Genomic DNA, 12415 nt, shown 5'->3' with positions numbered 1-12415 from the left:
TAATACTCCCACAGAATAACTGAGCCTGGAGAGGCTTGCCGAAATAATACTCCCACAGAATAATTGAGCCTGGAGAGGCTTGCCGAAATAATACTCCCTCATCACACAGAATAATTGAGCCTGGAGAGGCTTGTCGAAATAATACTCCCCAGAGACTTCTCAGCTCACTCTCGTGGATCAAAATCCCCAGTAAGAGCTATCAAAGCAAGACCAGTAAAATTCCCCAATGGAAGCATGGTCGCCCAAACACGAAATATCCGAGTCAAAGGACTCAGACTTCCTCAGTGGAAGGTAGCTTTCCAACTCAAGCGATGAGTGAAGCTAAGCCTGCAGAGGCTTCCTAAATAATACTCTGGGATACATAAGATCCTCAATCCCCATTCGCCTACTCAGAGGCACCCCCTCAAAAAGAGAAAAAATCAAAAATATCAATAACCATTCCCCAAGCGGAATCCGGCACTCAGCCGAACACTGAACATCAAGATCATTCGCCTACTCAGAGGCACCCCTTCAAAAAGAGAAAATCCAAAAAGATCAATACCCATTCCCCAAGCGGAATTTGGTATTCAACCACATACCGAACGTCAAGATAATCCGCCTAACAGAAGAGGCCAGTCAAAACCAATACGACAGAATCCCTCAGCGTATAATAGCCTACACAGAGGCAACAAAAATCAGAAAATCAAAAAGAATCACCCGAATAAGGATAACCGGGATACTCCACCAACGTCGAAAGGACGTCAGCCAATCATAAGGCATCGCTCACCTCAGGAAGAGCATCTTTGTGTCTGCATCCCCACGGAAACAGAATTTCCCAATGGGCACCAACTACACAATGGAAAGTTGGGACACAAGAACCTATGAGTAACTGCACATCCCCTAGACGGATCCCTGCGTTATCCAGCCCTCAGCGGCATCAAAATAAAAAACAACCGTCGAAGCAGCATCGTGGACTGTGGAGACAAAATCATACGACAGAATCCCCCAGTGGATAACAGCCTACGCAGAGGCAATAAAACCAGAAAATCAAAAGGAGTCACCTGAATAAGGATAACCGGGATACTCCACCAACGTCAAAAGGACGTCAGCCAATCATAAGGCATCGCTCATCTCAGAAAGAGCATCTTTGTGTTTACACCCCAAGGAATCAGAAATTCCCCAATGGGCACCAACTACGCAATGGAAAGTTGGGACACAAGAACCTATGAGTAACTGCACATCCCCTAGACGGATCCCTGCGTTATCCAGCCCTCAGCGGCACCAAAATAAAAAACAAACCGTCGAAGCAGCATCGTGGACTGTGGAGACAAAATCATCACAAATCCCTGGAGAGGAGATACTCACGCTACCCCGTCGTCACAAACACGGAGGTATGCAGCTTCCGGCTCGAAGGCCGAGCGAAGCTAAGCCTGGATAGGCGGTACTCACGCTACCCCCGTCGTCACAAACACGGAGGTATGCAGCTTCCGGCTCGAAGGCCGAGCGAAGCTAAGCCTGGAGAGGCGGTACTCACGCTACCCCCGTCGTCACAAACACGGAGGTATGCAGCTTCCGGCTCGAAGGCCGAGCGAAGCTAAGCCTGGAGAGGCGGTACTCACGCTACCCCCGTCGTCACAAACACGGAGGTATGCAGCTTCCGGCTCGAAGGCCGAGCGAAGCTAAGCCTGGAGAGGCGGTACTCACGCTACCCCCGTCGTCACAAACACGGAGGTATGCAGCTTCCGGCTCGAAGGCCGAGCGAAGTTAAGCCTGGAGAGGCGGTACTCAGCTACCGAGGTTGTCAGAAGCACCGAGGTATGCACGAGCCTGGAGAGGCGACGACTAATACTCAACCTGGAGAGGCTACTCAACAATTTTCCACCGGAAGACACTACAAGTCAGAAGGATGGCCTACTCCCCGGACAATTGGGTCAACTCCTTTACTTGTCAACCGGTACACCAAAAAGCCGTTTGACTAAGTAAAGGGGGGGCAGCTGTAGACCCCTAAAATTGTCCGGGTCGGAAATAAGACTCGAAGACTCTCAAAGATCGAAGGAAAGTCAGCCAGAAGGACTCCTAGAAGACCATAGGATGACTATCTGTAGGTTTAGAGGTCTTAGAGTAGCTAAAAATAAGGAAGTGGGAGACTTGGAGCTCAATACGGCTTCCTTGGAGTTCAGTACGGCCGTACTGCACATTTTGAACTACAATACGGCCGTACTGAAACCAATACGGCCGTATTGAAGTTTTTGAACTTCAATACGGCCGTACTGAATTCAATACGGTCGTACTGTAGTTCAAATCTTCAGTACGGGCCGTATTGATGTCAGAGGCCGTACTGCGCCTCACTCCTATATATAGGACGTCATTTGGACGTCAAACGACACTTTTTCACACTTCTTGGACTCTCTTCTTGAGTATTCTGGGGTTTTTGAGCAGTGTTCTGCCCTAGAATTCTCTCTGAGAGCCGATCCGACGAAGTTCTTGAGTTCTGAGCATTTAGCTTGAGAATTCGAACTAGTCGAAGGGAAATCTTTTTGATTTCCATAGTAAAGATTAATTTTTAGGGAAGGAGCGAGCGAGCGTGTAGTGGGAGGGAGTGCCAAAAAGCCTCCTAACATTTGAATATATAAAAGCACGCTTCAAAGGTTTCTTCTTCAAAATCCTTCCTTTTACTGCTTTCTGATTGTTGTATCGCATGCTTAATTTATTCATCATGTAGATATCTTATTCATAGCCGTTTTTAATAAATAAGGGTAATTTAGTAATTTTACACTATTATTAATGAAATAATCTGTCATAGGGAACCCGAAAGGGGCGTTGTGGGGTGCTAACACCTTCCCCGCACGTAACCGACTCCCTTACCCAACTCTGGTTGTAATGGCCAAGGTTGATTTGCGAAAATCAATTGCCTTATCCCTTTTTCCAATGTTTTGAGTAAAACATTGGTGGCGACTCCAAGAACCCTTCTTTTTGCGAAAACCACTAATCCATGGAGGGTCCCGCTTGGGATTAACATGGATTGGTGAATCATTTAATAAAATTGTTAGTTCGATGAGGTCTCAGTTTGAGAATAAGTCGTTCTAACAATCCACCACTTTTCAAAACTTTAAAAAGAGTCCGACCATCGTCGCGAATGCCAAGGTCCGTTTCGGCGGGTGGCGACAAGACCAATCACCACTTTATTAGCAGCCTCTACTTGACCATTTGCTTGTGCATAATATGGCCAAGGCTTAATAATCAAATGCAGTTCACTTGCAGGTACCTTTTGTATTGGCCCATGTTTTTGACATTCTTCACAGCTTTTTGCGAATTCGATACAATCTTTAATCATAGTTGGCCAATAAAAACCTTTCCTCGACAAAACCCATTTCATCTTTTCACCTGCTTGATGTGCTCCACAGATGCCTTCATGTATTTCTGTCATAGCTATATAACTTTCATGACTTCCAAGACATTTGAATAAAACTCCACCGAAACCTTTTTTTTATATAATTCATTATTCAGCAAGACATAATTGAGGGATTGGAGTTTGATTTTTCTTTCGACCTTCAAATTGGGATTTTGCAAATATTCGACCAATTTGCTTCTCCAATCTTGTTGGCTCGAAGAACCAACACTTAGAACCTCTAGATGGCCTATCAATTCGTTTTCGGTATGAATCAGATACTCTAGACATTCCTTACTTACTTTATACCCTGATGCCATCTGAGCCAATTCATTCGCGATGATATTCGAGTCTCGAGGAATATGTTGTAACTGAACTTCATCAAATGCGTTAAGTAACTGCACAACTCGAGTTTTGAACTCAATTAATTTTTCGTTTAAACACTTGTACTCTTGAGTTAATTGTTTGATGACCAGTTGTGAATCACCTCGAATTGATACGTTCCTAGCACCTAACTCTTTAATAATTTCAAGTCCCGTTATTAGTGTCTGATACTCAGTTTCATTGTTCGAGTATCCTTTGTATGTTTTAAATGATAATTTAGTCGGGAACCCTTCGGGAGAAATGATTAAAAGACCTATCCCAGTGCCTAATTCGTGTTTCGAGCCATCGAAATATAATTGCCAAGGCTTAGTGGTTAAGTAAATAACTTCTTCAGTTTCTTTCGAGTGATCTGCAAGAAAATCTGCAATTATTTGACCCTTAATTGTTTTTAACGGCTCGAAAGTTAACGAATACTCAGTTAACGCAAGTGCCCATTTTCCAATTCGAGAATGTAAAACAGGTTTACACAACATATACTTAATCACATTATTTCGACAAAATATTACAACATCACAAGGCCTAATGTAATATTTCAACTTTGTACAAGCAACATAAAGACTTAAACATAATTTCTCTAAAGGAGTATATCTAATTTCTGCCCCTACTAACATTCGACTTAAATAATAAATGACTCTTTCGATGCCATTATCATCATCTTGCGCTAGCATGCCCGCAATAGTCGAATCGCTAGCTGAAATGTACAACTTCAGTTGCTTCCCTTTAGAGAATGGTGCAAGCACTGGAGGATGAGCCAAATAAACTTTGATTTCATCGAACACTTTCTGGTGCTCTTCATTCCATCGAAATTCTTGCTCCTTTTTTAAACGTAGAAGAGGAGAAAACACTTTAGTTTTACCAGACAAGTTCGATATAAATCTTCTCAGAAAGTTTACTTTACCTAGGAGAGATTGAAGTTCTTTCTTGTTCGATGGAGGTTTAGTCTCCATGATAGCTTTTGTCTTGTTTCGATTTACTTCAATCCCTTTCTGGTGTATGACAAACCCCAGAAATTCTCCCGCTGTAACACCAAAAGCACATTTTAGTGGATTCATTTTTAAACCATGTTTTCTCATTCTCTCGAAAGATAATTTTAAATGGCTTAGATGATCCTCCTTTTGTTTCGACCCAACAATTATATCATCAATATATACTTGTACAAACTTACCAATTAAATCATGGAATATTAAATTCATTGCCCTTTGATAAGTGGCACCTGCGTTTTTTAATCCAAATGGCATCATCACCCATTCATAGACGCCTAAAGCACCTGGACATCGAAAAACAGTTTTCGATACATCATTAGCTGCAATATAAATTTGGTTATATCCAAAATAACCATCAAGTAAACTCATAATTTCATTACCTGCAACAGCGTCTATCATAGTTTCAGCAATGGGCATAGGATATTCATCTTTGGGGGTTGCTACATTAAGTTCTCGAAAGTCGATGCATACTCTGAGTTTTCCATTCTTTTTTATAACAGGCACGACATTCGATATCCACTCAACATATCTTGAAGTTCTGATGAACTTTGCTTTCAGTAATCTCTCGATTTCTTCCTTGATTTTTTCGATTACTTCAGGAGCGAACCTTCGAGGGCTTTGCTTCACAGGTTTCTTTCCAGGGATCATGGGTAGCCTATGCTCTACCAATTCTCGATCTAATCCTGGCATTTCATCGTAATCCCATGCAAAGCAGTCTTTATATTCATGCAAAACTCGAATTATTTCCTCCTTCAACTCCCCTTACAAGAGCTTGCTAATATAAGTTACCTTTCTATTTTCGACAGTTCCTAAGTTAATTTCCTCGAGTGGATCTTGAGATTCTAATTTATGTTCTCCCTTGGTTGCCCTTTCGAATCCCAACGGTGAATCATCGAAAATACAGTCTAACTTGAGTTCTGGCTCTTGCTCTTTACCTTCTTTCAATTTTTCGACCTCCTGGTCCATTTTAATTTCTATTTTTTCTTTTTCTATTTGTTTCAAGACAACCTAGTCTCCTCGTTTTTTCTCTGTTTTTTCTTTTCCTTCCTTCTTTTCGACTTCGAAGTCTATATCCTCTTTCTTTTGTTTTTTGTTTTTCTTCCTTCTTTTTGACCTCGAAATCTATTCCTTTTTTCTTTGTTTTTTGTTTTTCTTCGGCCAAAGTGGCCGTGCTATTTTCATCATCCTCGACTTCATTTATATGTACCTCCCTGTCTTGTCTTTCCTCGGCCATGTTGGCCATTCGATCGGCCATGTAGGCCGATATTCGAGCTAAGAAGCTCGAATAAGGATCTTCATCCTTCATTCCTTAATTGGAGCCGAATCTTTTTCGGCTCGAATTACAAAACCTTTCTTCACATCCCAGCAGAAAGTTTTCTTAACTCCTTCTTCCTCATCCATCACTCCAGAGCTGTAGGCATCGAAAGGCTTGGTCTTTGCAAATGCTGTTAATTGTTGGTCAGCAAAATACATACCAACTTCATACGTTTTCTGATCAGCCTCGAGAACTTCCAACCCTTCATCATCGTTTCAGAAGAAAATCTTTTGGTGCACCGTGGAAGGAACAGCTCCTACCCCATGGATCCACTCTCGACCTAGCAGGACGTTAAAATTCGCCTTGGATGGCGTTACGATAAACATGGTCGTCCTCTTCACACTTCTAATCTGCACATCAAGCAAAATCATACCTTCAGGGTGTGAAGACTTTCTTGCATAGTCTGAGATCAATATATTATGAGGCTTCAAATCGGCCATAGATTTCCCGAACCTCTTCAGCATTGTCTTGGGCAAGATATTCACAACTGCACCTCCATCAATCAATACCTTGTTCACCTCGTGACCTTCGATCATCAAGGTTAATAGTAAAGGTTTCAGGTGACCCTTCATCTCTTCGGTAGGGGAATCGAAGACAGCCGAATTAAACTTGGGGATAACCCTCGAGATCTGATTAACCCACACAATCTTGGATTCGTAATTGGGATCATCAAAGAAATCTTCTCGATGAATGTCTTCTTGTTCATTTACAGACTCCATGGCCCCAGCATACTCGGAAGGCAGAATTGAAACTATTCCACAAATGTCTTCCAAAGAATCATCGAATCCACTATCGAAACAATCGGTTATCAGATCTTCATCGTCCTCGATGAATTTTCGAGAAGATTCCCCCTTTTGAGGTATAGGAATCGAAAAACGGTTCCCTCTGAACCCTTCAAAGGTGGCCTTTCTCATCCTTTGCTGTCTCCTCCATTGTGTTTTAGTTAAGTTATTAAAGGGCTGTCAAAAACCACGCCCATAACTTCCAGTTGAAAATCTTCCAAGACCTGCAGACATATTCGAGGGCTTCCCAGGATTTCATTGCACTAGGTTCCCAGCATAGTTCATCACCTTCTTTCCTCGACCCATTGGTCTTGGAGGAGCATTCCACTTCCCTACTGGGACGTTTGCATTCGGCACAAATGTATTGCCGAACTTCGACGAATTGTACATCTCCATCTTACCCATAGGGGCGTTATATTGAGGCATGTGAACCTGCCTCATGGTCAACCCAGCATTCGACCCAGCATTATGTGTAGCCTTCTCACGAAGCTTTTCGGCTTTGTAGCTCTTCATCATTTCGGACTCCTCGAAAGCCTTAGCCACAGCTCTATCGAAGACAGCACTGCATCGAGGACACAGCATAACCTCCCTGTCAGCTTCTTTTTTCTTCAACAGAAACTCAACCAAACTATCTCCCTCTTTTGGGTAGATAGGTTCCTCTTCCTTAACGAAGTCGTCCATCAGTTCTTCGAGTTTCTCATCAGAAATAGGTTCGATATTTTCCTCATCTTCAACACTAACTTCAACCATATTAACTCCCATCGAAACTGACTCCACATATCCAGTATGGGCAGCAAATGGATCAGTGTCCACTTTCATTTCCTTTTCCTCGAAAGCAAGGCGACCATCAGTAATCGCTCTCTCGATCAAATCCCTGAAATGTACACAATTATTAGTCCAATGCCCATACATATTATGATATTTACAATATTTCTTCCCTTTTCTTTGCTCGAATGGAGGAATTTTATGGTTTTCTGGGAGTACAATTTGTTTATCTTTTAATAAGATATCAAATATCTTATCAGCCTTAGTAATGTCGAAACTGTATCTCTTGGTCGAATTTCCTTCTATACTATCTCCCGGTTTTAACATTTGACACTGGTACGTAGGACCAGGACGCAATTCTGCTAAGTTAACCTCAAAATCTTCACTCGAAATCTCATAGTTAGGATCATCACTTAATTCGGAATTTTCTAGATAGGCCACTTTTTCCTTTCGAACAGATTTATCAAATTTTCTTAATCTTTCTTTTTCTAGCTTGATTTGTTCAATCCTTCTTACCTTTTCGGCTAACTAGGCCATGTCTCTCAACTGTTCATTTACTAATTTTTTACGTATCGAGAAATCTAACCCTGTTACTGCAATCCTAACTAATTCATGTTCAGGTATATTAGTATAACATCGAGATTTTAATTGTCTGAACCTATTTAAATAGTCATCTAAAGTTTCATGGCTTTGTCTCTTAATGTTCATTAGATCAACTATACTAACTTTCGTTTCTTCTCTGAAGAAATGTTCGTGAAAACTACCCTCTAATTGAACCCAAGTGTGTATCGAATTAGGGGGCAAGGTCGTGAACTATGTAAAAGCGTGCTTAGTTAACGAACTTGGAAAATACTTCATCTTTAAATATTCATTATTCGCTAAATCCCCACATTCGACTACAAACCTAGCTATATGTTCGACTGTAGACTCAGTTAATTCTCCCGCGAATTTTGAAAACTTCGGGACTTTTGTTCCTCTAGGCAGTTCTACTTGAGTTACATAATCTGGGAAGGATGACACAAAATAAGGACGTTCATTTCGACCTACATCGAATCCATGTCTATTTAATATCCTTTCTACTATTTGATCTAGATTATCATTTGGATTCCTATTAGGTTGACCTACGTTTTGTCGAAAAATCCCATTCCCATCTAGATTTTCCATCTCGTTAAGATTTGCACTCATGGCTCTCGAGGGTGGTCCATCACCTAATTTATCTCCTATTTTGTTTATCAATTCATACAGAGGAGTCATAATATTATGCATTTGGGTTGACAACAAATTGACCATGTCATGATTACTATGGTCCATCTGTTGTCGAAGAGCCATCATGGCTTGATTACTAATACCAGTAGGGACGTAACTGCCCTGTCGAATCAGGGAACCTTCCTAACTTGTTCCTACGTGTTGATATGGGTCGTGCATAACAAAACCCAAACCATTTGGTCCATGATTATATCCTTGTGGGGATACGTGCATTTGTGGATTAGGTCCTAAGAAAGGTATTGGCATTTCGACATGTACAGCTGGTTGGGTATTTCGCCAATTCTGTGGCATACCCCAAGGATACTCCCTAGTGACGTTTGCTAGTTCCTGAGTAACATTTGTTTGCCTAGCTGTATTTTTGAGTAACACAGGGGAAGATGCTGCCCCCTGGTATCGGGGTTAGGGTTTGCTTGTTCTACATCTACGTGATTATTATTTTTCGTGTTTTTTTCCCTCTGATTATTAGATGTAGACATGGTTCTTCCACTCCTAAGTCTCATGCAACATGCATACTTAAAACTAGCCCAATTATGTTTGTGATTTAAACGTGTCCCACCGGGCGTGCCAATTTGTTTACGGTGGAATTAGTTTTAAGGATTCTTTTTACTCGGACTAGCACAATCAATGTTTCAATTTAGGTATGTTAACGTTCTTATGGATTTGAAACACAACGCAAAAAAGAGAGACAGAGTGGAAACTTTCAATGATTGCTTGTCTCTAAATATTCGTTAAGTATTATCAAGCAATAATGTTCATGTATGTAAATACTTAAATGCACAAAATGAACAACACGTATATTAGTAATGCAAATCATAGGTCATTTCGTACAATGGTCAAATTACATTACACATTAAAGCATACTGATCAAAGTATACGAATACACTACGTGATTAAAAGAAGAAAAAGAAAACTATTCTACTTCTACTCCTAAAAATAGAAAAGAAAAGTGGCCGAGAAATAACCATACCCAAAAATGATTCCTTGCACGAAAGTCATATGCGCAGGCAGAGAGTGCTTCAGATTCTAGTCTTAGTATGAGTTTTCCGACCTCGTGAAAGGCTAAGCTTTGCCTATTTATAGAACTCTCGAGAGCAGTTATCTTTCATCTTCATGCGTCGTGGGTATGTAACTGCTCTTCCATATCAAATACGTGCTGTAAAGTATAACTTCCCATAACCGTTATTTCCACGTGTTTTTTATCCTTTCGACTCATTTCCTTTAATCGCTCCATTATAACCACTCAATGCTCTGATAAACCTTCAGTGACTTCCATCTCTTTTTCGAGCTTCCTCGAATATAGTTCCTATAACTCCTGATGGTTGTCTCCTGATGGTTGTCATTCTTTTCGGATAAATATTTTCGAGCTTCAAACCTTTCAACTGCAACTTTTCGACTATCATATTTTCCGAGCAGGCCTAACAGATGGATATCATAGAAATTCTCCCATTTGAATTGACAATCTTTTAACGATCTTTGGTTAACAATTTGAAAAAAGGCTAGACTTTGTAATAAATCTCATTAGAGCGGCTGTAATCTTTCTGTCCACTTCTATATCTCTTTAACATTCTAAAGTCTTTTTGTATACAAATTTATCTAGCACTTTTCTAGATTCACTCGATTGCTCTTTCAAATAACATATACCCCCAAAAAATTACCCGTTAATACTCCAAATGCACATTTAGCATGATTGAGTCTCATATTGCATTTCCTCAATTGATTAAAAATGTATGCCAGATAATCCAAATGCCCCTCGATCTTTTTATTGTCATAACGTCAATATGTACTTCCAAATTCCTCTAATTTTCAAACACCATATTCATCATTCTCTAATACGTAGCTTTTGTATTTCTCAATTTGTTGTGCATCGGGGGGGGGGGAGGGGGTTATATCACACATACATTGGTAAGATATTGTCCGCTTTGGGTACAAGCCCTCACGGATTTGCTTTTGGGCATCACCCAAAAGGTCTCTCAACCAATGAAGACAAATGTGTGTATATAAACACATGTCCATCCTCTTGTTTAAACGATGTGGGACTTTGTTTGCATCCCAACAATCCTCCCCTCAAACAAAGGACCACAATTTAACCCATCCCCTGCAGTGAAAACTACGAGTATTATCCGATGGTGGCCCCACAGAGCTCACTCATGCTTAGAGTGCTGGGACACACCTCCTAACCCTCCATGTTACCAGGAAGCCTCTCTTTCACATGGACCCACCGTTAGGAAGACTTTCGACACAAGGGATCCCAAACTTGGATCCAAGTGCCAGGGATCCCAAACTTGGATCCAAGTGCCAGCCATCATACTCGTCGAGCTGGTACCACTTGTTGGGCACCGATGGGGTTTACCACATATATACTCATGTCTCCACATTGATGAGATATTGTCCGCTTTGGGCCTAGCCCTCACGGATTTGCTTTTGGATATCACTCAAAATGCCTCTCTTCCAATGGAGACAAGTGTGTGTATATAAACTCATGTCCATCCTCTTGTTTGAACGATGTGGGATTTTGTTTGCATCCCAACACAATTTAAAAGACATCACTTTATAATAATAGTTAACTTTTTAATCCATGAAAATTGATTTTTCATAATTTCTTATCAATCAAGCAATGATTTTGAGTCTGTTTCAAAAAGGTTGACACAAATGTGGTAGCGTAGAAGTTGTTGCTTAATAGAGTCTGCCAAGTCAAAACTTCTGCCGATACTAGTTAGATTTGACTATAATCGAAACTAACAGAAGACTATTCAGAAAAGATGTGCTCCGGTACTATCACAACAACCTTGCTCTCGGTATTTCTCCATTGTCACTCTTTATTCCATCCTTTCTCAACAAAGAAAGTTTTACTCTTCTGCCCAACTCTTGGCCGCAAAACAACATATTCTTGCAACCAATAATAAAGAAGGGTTTTTCATTTTCACACTCAAATGAAATGTGTCGGTCATGTTGATGTTAGTTTTAATGCTTATTAGTATATCATGGTTGACTGTAATAGTATAATATATTTAATATTTTAAAGAAATACCCATTCTAGTCTTGATTATAAGATACTTATAACATAATTACACAAATCAATATAAGTAGTTATTTATGTTGATTTTGATTTTATAAAAAAAAATCATGTATGATGTATCAGTTTTACCCTTCTTATTTGTCATTAAATTGTCATGTGAGAGATAAAGATATTTCTTTTTATCATAGTTTATATGGCAACACCAATAAAATTGATAAATGACAATTATAAAGTTTAGGAGATGAAAAACAAAACATTTATTTCTCAACTCTTCTCATTATTTAAAAACAAGAAAAAAAATATTATTCACAATCTTTAATAAATAAAAAATGAAAAAAAATTAATACTTTATAAAAAAAAAATTGTAAATTAAAAGAACTGTCATTTCCTTATATATAAATCCTGTTTTGTATAAAGATAAGAGGAGTATTATTTAGTGTTGGTTCAACCAAGACTAACAATTTTTTTAAAATATTATTAGTGTAAGAAACATTTGAGAAGAAGAGAGTGAAGTAGGAAGAATATTTTATTATTGTG

This window comes from Cajanus cajan, chromosome 2, assembly GCF_000230855.2.
Source record: "Cajanus cajan strain Asha chromosome 2, NIPB_CcT2T_4, whole genome shotgun sequence".
NCBI classification, from domain to species: Eukaryota; Viridiplantae; Streptophyta; class Magnoliopsida; order Fabales; family Fabaceae; genus Cajanus; species Cajanus cajan.
The sequence above is the reverse complement of the archived record's forward strand: the minus strand, read 5'-3'. Positions refer to the sequence as shown.